At 31.3% G+C, this 13000-nt stretch overlaps 1 protein-coding gene across 49 annotated transcripts in view; it reads right to left on the bottom strand.

Moving 5' to 3' along the window:
• Nucleotides 1-13000, bottom strand: part of RIMS2 (regulating synaptic membrane exocytosis 2) — a 592339-nt gene that overhangs the window by 233495 nt on the left and 345844 nt on the right. The window lies entirely within an intron of this gene.

Consider the following 13000-nt stretch of genomic DNA (forward strand, 5'->3'; position numbering starts at 1 on the left):
TAAATTTCAAAGCAAACAATATGTTATTTCAAGAACATTCATGTGCCTTTTCTAATATGCATGACTAATAAATTAAATGTGCTCCATTCTTCATTTTTCACACTCATGGAAGAGAGGTATAATTTAAGACATCTTTTTTTTTTTTTTTTTAAGACATCTTAAACAATATTCTTTTAGTGTTAGTTTAGCTGTTCCTCCATTGCTTTGAAAAGAAAATGAGAAATAAACCATCCATAAACTTATTAATATATCTAAATTGTGTACTGATTACACACAGTGACATTTTCTAAGATAGAGCCTAAAACAGAGCAGTAATAATTAACATAATTAAAGATCTCTATTACAAAATTTTAAAATGTTAATCATGCAATGGCAAAAATAGCACTGAATTGATGGCTAAAGGAGATTGTCTTCACACTTAATTATGAAATATATCACATATATAAGTAAGCATGCTATTTGTTTTTTAATATTTTTTTCTCCCATATGTGTCTCAAAAATAGGCACATCTTACACAATAGAATCCCTTATTACAGTATTTTTTCCTTCTTTACAATCAGAAAATGCCTAATAAATGAAAACAGTGTTATTTCAAGAAATGACTACTTTTGTCTACTTAGACCGTACATTATTCATTAAATAGACCAAATTCAATTATCACACAGTAAATGCTTTCCTGTAATGTATATAAAACACTGAGAGCTTACGTTTTATAAGGTGTCTAAAGTAGCAATAATTAAACGTTCTAGAAATCTCCTCCAATATTTCCAACTTCTTCTTAGAAATACTCTGTACATTTTGTTTGTTTATTTGTTTTTACCCCTGTGCTCTTGAGAAAGGGAAGAGTCTGTTGCTAGGAACTTTTATTTTCTTCCTTTTAATGGTTACATAAATGACATTGATCTGTTTTGATCATATGGTCTCACTGAATGGGTTCGCTGCTATTTTCCTTCCACAGCCTTATATCTTAAAACTTTAAACTCAATCGAATCATAGGCTCTTACAGCCCCAACCGATAGGAAACCACAATTACCACACAATAGCCCAAAAGACTGAGTATGAAAGGATTTACAGAATTAGTGTATACATTATAAATGGATTTGGGGAAAAAAGGGGATACCACAGGTGAAGCTATTGAGGAGAGACATAATAAAAATTCCTATTCAGCTTATAACAAGATTTCACCTTGTAAATGTAAATCCTCAAGGACGGGGTAATGATAGTTTAATGTGCCAGATATACTACAGCATAAAGATTACAAGCTTTTGGTATTGGTCAAGAATCAGATCTGCCTCTGGTGTAAGATAAGAATGACACCAGCAAAAAATGAAGTTCATTTTATTAGCCTTTGTGAGTGGCCTTGCGTGGGTTTGTGCATAGTGTTAAGGGATAGTTGCGTATATGTGATTTGCAATTGTTGCTTCCTTCCAAATCTCATTATGTTCCTGATGGAAGTCAATCTATTTTGCTAGCAATTCTAGAGGTTAAATATACTGCAATTATGTTATCTCTACTTGAATCTTGTCATTTAACATTCTGATGAATTCAAGTACTTAAGTTTAATGTCATTGAATGTATCAATCTTTTTTAGAAGTAGTGTTTTCAGTGTCTTGTTTAAGAAATTGTGCCTAAGCTTATGAATGGACAGACATTCTCATATTTTTTTCTAAAATTTAAAAAATCCTGTTTTTAGCATTTACATCCCGGCCTATTTTGAAGTGAATTTCTGTATGATATGAAATAAGGATGCAACTTTGCTTTTTCCACACGTATAACACATATTTAGGCATTATTTAATAATTCCACCTTCCCCCAATGATCTGTGATGTCACCTCGGTTATAAATAAATGTATCCTATCTGCTAGGATCTACTTGGTTCTCTATTTTTTTTCTGTTTTTATCCATAAACCAATAACTCACTCTCTTTGTTATTATATTGTTATATATCAAAAAGCAAATCCATCATAACGCGAGCATTTTCTCTTCCATATAAATTTTAGGTTCAGGTTATTAAATTGCACAAAACATCCTATTGAAATTTTGATATGAACTGCAATGAGTCAATACATCAATTTAGGGAGCCTTGGTGTGTATTACAGCATTGTTTACTAGCCAAGAGATAGGCATTCTCCATTTAAGTTTCTGTGAAATTTTTATCTTCGCTCAAATTTCCCACATTGGTTTGGATTTATGCTTTGCACCTTATCATTTTCACTGCTATAAGAAATACTGTTAAAATTCTGATTACTAATCTAATTGCTCATATATGGAAATACTTTATTGTAAAATAATGTTAACCAACCACCTTGTTAAAGTTTCTCTTTTTACTTCTAGTGAATTTTTCATGGTTCAATTTGGATTTTTCTCCATAGACAATCTTGCTAATCCTAAGGTCTTTCTTTTTCCTTTTTCTTGTCTTTCTATGCTGATAATCACAATGCTGGAAAGAAGCAATTAAATTTTACATTCCTTTTATTTTCTTTAAAGATTTTATTTATTTATTTGACAGACAGATCTCAAGTACATGGAGAGGCAGGCAGAGAGAGAGAGAGAGAGAGAGAGGAGGAAGCATGTTTCTCGCTGAGCAGAGAGCCCAATGCAGGGCTCGATCCCAGGACCCTGGGACCATGACCTGAGCCAAAGGCAAAGGCTTTTCCCTACATTCCTTTATAAATCCTAATTTTAAGTGGGATTTTTCTAGTATTTTACCATTAAAAATGATACCTGCTGGTGTTACATTTTATCAGGTTGAGGAAGATCTCTTAAATTCAGTGATATTTCATTAAAGATTTTTACAATTTTATTGACAAGTGATTCTGACCTTTAAAATATTCTTTTCACTAACCTTTTGATTTAGGATCAAGGCTATACCAGCACAGTAAAAACTTGAGAATTAGTCTGTTTTTATTCTCTGGTTAAATTTGTGTAGGACTGTAAAAAAAAATCTGTTGTTTGAAATTTTGATGGCGCTCATCTATAAAACTATCCTGATCTGGTGTTTCCTTCATGGGAATATTTTAAATTACAAATATTTATTTTCAGTAGCCATAGAATGACCTATTGATTCAAGGTTTAATAAGTTATATTTTTCACAGGAATTCGTTCACTTTGTTCTCAGTGTTTGTTACAATGTTCATCATTTTATCATATTATCTATTTATTTTCTGATGTAACGTTATATATTTTCATTTGAATCCCATACTATCTTTTTATCCTGTTGATAAATTTCACTACAGGTTTACTTTGCCATTCATTTCAAAGGATTAACTTTTAGGCTCCATAATCTTATCAGCTAGAAATTTGTTTCTTTATTGATTTCTGCTCTTATAGTTATGATGTCTTTCTTTCTACTTTAAATTTATTTCTTTTTCCTAAACTTTCAAATTAGATGAAAATGTCAAAATTTCCAGCCTTCGACCCTGTACTAACATAAGCATTTGTCCTCTGAGAACTTCTCTGAATTACTCAAATATTTATATGCAGTATATTATTTAAAGTTCAGGTCTAAGTATTTTCTTCTTGGGTCTATAAGATACTTACTATACATCATTAAAGCGAAGACACCATTGTCTGAATAATGCATGATAATTGCAAAGAGAATAAATCTTGGAAGAAAATGTTCATTAGAGTAAAAGTGCCTATTTTTAGAAATTTTGAAATATATGGGTATGATTTTTTTTAATTGTCATAGTAACACTGGTGTTGAAGGAAATACCCTATATTTGTCAAGTCTTCAAGACTTTGAAATTTGTCAGAAAATGAATTATTAAATAATATATTAAGAATTCTTACAAGTCTTTCATGGATATAACAGGAATATAAATTCATTAACTACTAGATACAGAGTTCTTTTTTTTTTTTGGACATGAGATTAAACTTGTTAATTGTGTGGTTTAATTCTTTTGTATCTTTCCTGAATTTTTGTTTGCTTGATCAATGATTGAGAGAAAATTATAAATTTTCTTCAACAGTGGTTTGTTTGTTAATTTTTCTTTCTCGTTTACTTTGTGTATATTGGAGTATTTCATTTATACATGCATTTTTTAAATTATTTCAGTAGATGTAGGAGAATAATTTGAAAATGCTAACCCCTATTCGTGGTAAAATATCTCAGTTAACTAGTCAGAAGGAAATTTCCTCAAACCCATAAAGTGCATCTATTAAAAAAAAAAAAAGCCTCTAGCTCACATCAGACTTATTTATAAATACATAATGTTGTCCCCCTGGCTCAGTGGGTTAGGCCACTGCCTTCGGCTCGGGTCATGATCTCAGGGTCCTGGGATCGAGTCCCGCATCGGGCTCTCTGCTCGGCAGGGAGCCTGCTTCCTCCTCTCTCTCTCTGCCTGCCTCTCTGCCTACTTGTAATCTCTCTCTGTCAAATAAATAAATAAAATCTTTATAAAAAAAAAAAAAGAATAAGCTAAGGATGCCCACTCCAACCCTTCAGTTCAACGCTGCACTTGCATTACAGTAAAACACAGCAAGGAAAATAAATGAATGGCATACAGATTGGAAAGCAAGTAGTAACATGATCACATAAATCAAAACTCCTACAGAAGCTTTAAAAAACTTATTAAGACTAGTAATTTAGCAAAGATTGCAGAATACATACATAGTCAACATATAAAAATGAACTATATTTTTTAGAGAACAGCAATGAACAACTAGAAATACATTTCAAAGCCACTGTCACTTACAAGGGCACATGAAATATCTAGGAATACATGTTAACAAAAAATGTGCAAAACATGTACACCTCGAAACCACGGAACACTCACTGCTGTATTAGTTTCCAAGGGCTGCTGAAACAAAGTACCAAACACTGGGTGGCTTCAAACAACAGAAATTTATTGTCTCACAGTTCTGGAGGTTAGAAGTCCAAAATCAGGGGGTCAGCGACGCCATGCTCTCTCTGAAGGCTCCAGGAAAGAATCCTTCCTTGTCTCTTCTAGCTTGGTGTTGGCTAGCAGTCCTTGGTGTTCTTTCACTTGTAGATAGGGCCCTCCAGTCCCACGGCTATCTTCTCCCTGAATGTCTTCATTTGGTCTTCCCTCTGTTCATGTCTATCTGTACCCAAATTTCCGCTTCATATAAGGACAGCAGTCATATTGGATTAGGTCTCCTAGTGACCTCAAAAATGAAAACTTGATAACTTCTGCATTAACTCTATTTACAAACAAGGTCACATCCTTAGGTACTGGGGGTTAGGATATATGCCTATGGCGGGACACAATTAAACCACTAACAACTGCTAACAATTTAAAGAAAACTAAACATAAATGGAGAGACTTTTCTACAAGCCAAATGTTATTAAAATAACATTGTCAGGATGCTGAGAGAAAATTAAAGTAATTCTAGAATTTTATATATAGCTAAACTTCATCAGGAATAAAGAATTAAAGACATACTCAGAAAACACAGCTTCTTTCCAGATCTTCATTGAAAGCACTACTAAAATATGTGTACTTTAAAAATAGAGAAATTCATCCCAGAAAAAAAAGGACGAAATGAGAAGAAAAAATGAGCGAAGCAAAGAAAGTGGTAAAAATTCGGGTAAATCTAAATAAATTTTGAATGAACAAAATGACATTATAATAAATTACTAATTGGGAGGCAAAGTAAAATTCTGGCACTAATATGTTAAATAGTAGGGGTGATCGTACAAATCAGATTTTACAATATTTATGCAGTTTGGAAAAAAGGTAGAGATGTTAATTAATGTTGCTTTGTTAAGTGTGCAAGGTTGTGATATCAATAGCAACTACTAAAAGAATGGGGATAAAAATAAAAAAATCAGAAAAGACACAATAATGACACTATATTATTATGTTAGAAAAAAGGAGGAAAAACCCATACATTTTTAAAATGTAAACATAGACTATCTGTGCCAACACACAGAAATTGGTAACGGCAGTTCATTCAAGTAAGGAGATCTAGATGTTTGAGAAACAGTGGAGGGAGTTTTTTGGTTTTGTTTTGTTTTGTTTTGTTTTACTTTTAAATTTATATCATATGAATGTATTACCTAAAAATCTTTAGCAACATTTTACATGATTCATTTGTAGATGAAGAGAATGTATATTCTCTTCGTTGGGGGAATATTCTATTTATTACAGTACATCAGTTCTGTAGTTCACATTTGTGAGAGATTGTTACGATAATTGTGGTTTTTCAATTTCTCTTTCCAATTCTTTTTGGTTTTTAAAATAAGTAGGATATAACCAAGTCTGAGATTTTAGATACCCCTCTAGTTCTTGCTAGATCTCTTTCTTTAGATTTCCCCAGTCCTGTGCCAAGGACATCTGAGATCCATGACAAAGGATCTACAGATCTTCTTCTGCGGGTCACCCATAAAAATTACAGAATAAGGGGATGTTTTGCAAACATTTTTCCTTCCCCGCCCTTTCTTATGACCTACAGTGACTTTAAAACACCTAGTGAATGAAGTGGCAAAAGCCCTTCAAACCTTCTCACTAGGTCTTCTGTTGCCTCCGGCACGTGACTTTTTCCAGATTCTTCGACCATTCTCTTACAAACCTTCTTATAAGAACTCCCAGCTTCTCCTCAATTTTGCAGTTTAAACTTTATAACAAATATTTATTTCACATCTCTAACAGTTCTTCAGCTCCCTGACTGAAACTTAACCTTTTCTGCCCTTAATCCACCCAAAGTTTCTGTACATGGTGCAGGATAGTGATCTAATTTCATCTATGTTCTTTTTTTAATGGATAGTATTTTTCCAGCTCAATTTATTAAATCACTTACTTTTCCTCTCTGGATCTGACATATTATCTCAGATCCTTATAAAATACTGTCTCATGTAAGAAAGTCTGCTTCTGGGCTCTCAGTCGTATTCCACTGATTGATTTACTCTTATGCTAGTGGTATACTACGCCAACCACAGCAAATGTTGAGAATGAGAAAGTTCCTCCTCCCTACTCTCATAAGAACCCTTCTAGCTATTTTTGGCCATTTAGTAGTCTATAGACTTAGAATTTACTCATCAGTTTCCATGAAGATATCTGATAGGATTAGAACTGAGTTAAATATATATGTCAAATAGAGGAAATTAATAATGATGTCTTATCAATGGTTATGGGAATATATCCATTTATTTAGGTATTTTTTAATGTTTCTTAATAAAACTTTATAAATATTTTCCTATAGTTTTTTTATATAACTTTTGTTAGATTTATTCCTACGTATCTGATATTCTGTTACGAATGTAAAGTATATCTGTTTGTACTGGTGTGTAGAAATGCAACCGACCTTTGTAGATTATTCTTATATCCAGACATCTTGGTAAACCATAATTTGTATATTCTTTTTATACACAATGATGGTTTTATTTCTCCCTTTGATTCCTTATTATTTCTAAATTCTTCTTTTCTTATTGGACTAGAATTTCCATTACAATCACATTCTTGTCCAAGTTTTTTTAATGAATAATTCTATCATTGGCCATTTGAGATTATATTTCCTATAAATTTTTAGTAGACATTGTATCAGACTGAAGAAGTTTCTTTCTAATTCATAATTTGCTAACAGATATTATGAATTTCTGTTGAATGTTACAAAATTTTTAATTCATTACGAAGAAATGAACATTATTTTTCTCCTTTGATCTGTAAGTGTCTAAAATTACATTTATAGAATTTTATAAAACTACTGGATTTGATTTGCTGTTTTATGTAGCTTTTCCAGTCATTTATATTTAAGAGTAAAACCGGGCTATAAATTTCCTTTTTTGGAATGGATTTGTAGATTTTTGGTATAAAAGTTTTGTTTTCTGGGGCTCTTGGGTGGCTCAGTGTTGGTTAAAGCCTCTGCCTTCGGCTTGGGTCATGGTCCCAGGGTCCTGGGATCGAGCCCCGCATCGGGCTCTCTGCTCAGTGGGGAGCCTGCCTCCTCCTCTCTCTCTGCCTGCCTCTCTGCCTACTTGTGATCTCTGTCTGTCAAATAAATAAATAAATGTTTTTAAAAAATAAAATAAAATAAAAGTTTTGTTCTCCTTGTAAATATTTTTATTTTGTGTACATTATGCAAGAGTTTTATTAAGTTGAAATAATATGTTAAGGTTAAATATGAACTACTTGAAAAGTATGTCTGAGTCTAGGGTTTTCTCTGTAAATCAAAGATTTATTTCAACTTTTAACATATTAATATTTGTAGTTGCAGGAATTCAGTTAGTTATTTTCTTCTGTTAGTTCCATTTAATTCATTAATTTGCATTTCTTAAAATTATATATGAATGGAATAATACTAGTATTCTTTTGTCTCTCTTCTTCCACTCAGTATAATTATTCTGAGATTTGTTCATGTTGTCAATATATATCAATAGTTCATTCTTTTTTGTTAAATAATACTCTCTATTATGGCTGTACTGCAGTTTATCTATTACCCAGGTGAAGGACATCTGGGTTATCTGATTATTACAAATGAAGTTACAGCGAACAATCATATATAAGTTGTTGTACGGGCATATATTTACATTCTTCTTTGGTAAAGACCTAGTAGTGGAATGACTGAATTATATGGTAGGGGTATATTTAACTTCTTAAGAAAACTGCCGAAGTGTTTTCCAAAGAGGCTATTATATTTTACATTCCCACTAACAATATTTGAAAATTTTAGTAAATTCCCATCCTCCCTGATACTTTTTTTTCATAGTTTTCTCATTTTAACCATTTTAATAAGGGTCTAATGGTATCTCATTTACATTTACCTAAAGATTAATGTTGAATATCTTTTCATTTGTCTATTTTTTTTTTTATCTCTAAATGGTTGTAGTGGTCTTTCAAATCTTACATCCATTTTTTAATTGTTATGTTCTCTTATTCATGAGTTTTAACATACACAACTAACGAATCATTGAACACTGTATCAAAAATTAATGATGTACTAAATAGCTAACTGAACATAATAAAAAAGAGAAAATAAATATATATTTCATCTCTGCAAAACAGCCAGTTCTCTTTCTCTATATATTTTGCATACAAATCTTTTATTACATATGTGTTTTGTAAGTATTTCTTCTGGCCTGTGGCTTGGTTTTTCATTATCTTATCAGTATCCTTTAAAGAAAAAAAAAAAAAAGATTTTCTTTTGAGAGAGTCCAATTTAGTCAATGTGTTATTTAATGGCACATGATATTCATGCCCTAAGAAATTTTTGCCTAACCAAAGGTGATAAAGTTTTTTTCTTAGGAGTTTTATAATTTTATAAATTTATACTTTATAAAAGTTTTATAATTTATAATTATAAATTTTTATAATAAAATAATTTATAATTTTAAAATTATAATTTTTAAAAAGTTTTATAATTTTATAATTTTCTCTTAGGAATTTTATAATTACACACTGATTCATTTTGAGTTAACTTTTGTATGTGGTATAAATAGAAGTCTCTCTCTCTCTCTCTCTCTCTCTCTTTTTTGCATATGGATATCTATAGGCTCTCAAAGCATTTGTTAAAAAGACTATCCTTACACCACTGAATTGTCTTTTCAGCTTTGTTGAAAATCAGCTATCCATATATGTGTGGGTTTGTTCTGCATTCTATATACTATTCTTTTAGTGTGTTTGCCTATTTTTAAACATATCTTTTCATTTATTTGAGAGAGAGAAAAAGAGAGAGAGAGAGAATGGGAGGAGCAGAAGAACGAATTTCAAGCAGACTCTGCCCTGAGCACGAAGCCTTGACATGGGGCTGGATCTCAAGACTCTGAGATCGTGACATGAGCCGAAACCAAGGGTCAGATGCTTAACTGACTGCACAACCAGGCACTCGTTTGTTTGTCTGTTTTTATCACAATGTCTCAATTACTACAGCTTTATAGTAAGTTCTGAAATCAACTATTGGAAGGCTTCTCACTTTGATCTTTCATCAAAGTTGTTTTTAGCAATTCTGGGTACTAAATACTTTTAATTAAGTTCTAGAGGACAGTTTGTCAATTAACTGAATTGAGTCTGTAGATCAAGTTGGAGTTAAATTAACATAATATTGATTCTTCTGACCCACAAATGCAGTATTTCTTTTCATTAATTTGTCTTTCGAAATTCATTTTTACGGTGTTCTATAATTTTTAGTTTACACATCCTTTATATTTATCAAATTTACCCCTAAGTATTTCACATTTTGACACATTTAAATGACATTATATTACAAAATTTCAATTTCCAATTGTTCATTGCAGTTACACATAAATACAATTGTATCCAACAATCTCATAAACTTACTTCTTAATTTTAATAGCTTTTGTGTAGATTCCATCTGACTTTCTATATAGATGAAAATATCCCCAGCCAGAAAACTACTAATCTAATCTCTGCTATAGAGATTTGCCTTTTCTGTACGTTATATTATTGCAATCATACAACATGTGGCCTTTCATATCTGGCACCTTTTATTTAGCATAATTTTTTATGTTAAACCATGTGGTGGCATGTATTAATTCTTTGCTATGTATAGCAATCCACTGTATAGATAGCACATTTTATTTATCCATTTACCAACTGATGGATATTTGAACTATTTCCACTTTTGGCCATTATAAATAGTGCTGGTATAAACATTCATGTACAAGTCTTTGAGAGGACATTCATTTTCATCTAACTTGGGTGTACATCTAAGAGTGAGTCACTGTGTCATATGATAAATTTATTTTAACAAACCACCAAGCTGTTTTCCAAAGGGCTACATTATTCCACATTTTCATCGGCAAATGTATGAGGATTCCATTTTCTCAAAATCCTTACCAAAGATTGTTATTATTTGCCTCTTTTATTGCACTCATTTTAGTAAATGTAGAGTGGTATCTCATTATTATAACTTGCACTTCACTAATAACTAATGATACTGGGAATATTTTCATTCTCTTATTTGCAAACCATATATCTTCAATGAAATGACTTCAAATATTTTGCCTTTTGATTGCATTATTTTTCTTCTCATTATTGACTTTTAAGATTTCTTAATGTATTCTGGATGCAAGTCCCTTTTTCAAATACATGCTTTGCAAATATTTTGTCCAGGTCTATGGTTTGTCTTTTACCTTCTTAATAGTGTCTTTAAATGACAAACATTTTAAATTTTTCTGAAGTCCAATTTATCACTTCAGTCTTTTATTGATAATGCTTTTGCATTTCTCTTGAAACTTCTGCCTAACCCAACGTAATAATGATTTTCTCCAATATTTTCTTCTAAGAGTTCTATAGTTTTAGCTCTTACAGTTAAGTTTATGATCCATTTTAAGTTAGGTTTTGTGGCTGGTGAGATAGAGTCTAAGTTAATCTTTTTGCATGTGAATATTCAATTGTTCAAGTATTAATAGCCAAGAAACAATTTTCCCCAACTGAACTGTCATTGCACCTGTGTTGTAAATCCACTGACCAGAAATATAAGGGTTTATTTTTGAGTTCTGACTTAGGTTCCATTAATCCAGTACCCCAATGTTGTGATTACCATAGGTTTGTATCAAGTTTAAAATCAGAAAGTCTTCTAAATTTGTCCCATTTTGGCTATTCTGGATCTTGTGTGCTTCTATATAAGTTTTAAGATCAGTTTATTAATTACAGAAACAATATTGTTTAGATTTTGTTAGGGATTGTACTGAATCTGTAGACAAATCTGGAGGAGGACTGCCATCTTAATAATATTGAGTCTTCCAACCCATTAATTTGGAATATCTCTTCATTTACTTAGAAGTCACTTTAATTTTCTTCAGCAATATTTTCTGATTTATTTAGTACTCAAGTTTATACTTATTTTATGAAATTTATTCATAAGTATTTTAAAAATTTTAATACTTTTGAAATGTTAGTGGCTAGTATGTAACATATAATTGATTTTGCATATTCATTTACCTTGAAACCTAGCCAACATTGTTTATTAGTTCTAGTAGTTTTTTGTTGAGTTTTTAGAATTTTCTACATGTAGAAGAATCATGTCTGTGAATAAAGATAGTTTTACTTCTTTCTTTCCTTTTTGAATGACTTTTATTTATTTTCCTTGCCTCACTGCCCTAACTAGAATCTCCAGTGCACCACTGAATAAAAATAGTAAGAGCAAATATACTTGCATAGTACCCAGTTAAGGAGAAAGAATTCAGTCTTCTATAATTAAAAATGATGTCGGCAGTAGGTTTTTTAAAGTCCTCTTTATCAGGTTGAGAAGTTCCCTTCTATTGCTACTTCGTTGATAGTTTTTGTTGTAAAGGGGTGTTGGTTATTGTCATAGCTTATCTCCATCTCATTACATGATCATGTGATTTTATCTTTTTATCTATTACTATGATGAACTACAATTAATTGATTTTAATTATTAAACAAACACTGCATTAGGGATAAGTCCCTCTTGGTTACAGTGAATAATCATCTTTACATATTGTTAAATTTGATTTACTAATATTTTGTTCGGATTTCTGTATTTGTCTGCCTTTGGTATTGGAATAATAATGGTCTCATAGAATGAATTTGAGGGTATCTCCTTCTCTTTTTCTCCCCTCAAAGAATGTAAGAAAATTGGTATTTCCTTTTACATATTTGATAGAATACACCAGTGAAGCTACAAGGTCTAAGCTTTTCTTTTTACTAATTCAGCTTCTTTACGTCATTATAGGTTTACTCAGATTTCTTCTTTTTTCTGGATCAATTTCTGTAATCTGTGGCTTTCTAGAAATTTGTTCACTTCTACGTTGTTTAATTTCATGGCATAAAGCTGTTCATTGCATTCCCAAGGGATTCTCCAAAGTATTTCCAAAGTAATCCTTTTAACTTTTTAAATTGGTAGTGATTTCCAAAGCATGATTGGTTTTAGTAATCTGTGTCTTTTTTCTTGGTCAGACTAGTTGTTTATAAAATTTGTTGAGATTTTCAAAGCACTGTAGTTGGATCTTGTTTTTTTTTTCTTTTTTTTTTTTAAATCCAGTCTGACAATCTCTCTTTAAAATTTTCTCCATGTAATTTGAAGCTCTATTATTATGTGCTTAAATGTTTAAGAT

This window comes from Neovison vison, chromosome 4, assembly GCF_020171115.1.
Source record: "Neovison vison isolate M4711 chromosome 4, ASM_NN_V1, whole genome shotgun sequence".
Lineage (NCBI taxonomy): Eukaryota > Metazoa > Chordata > Mammalia > Carnivora > Mustelidae > Neogale > Neogale vison.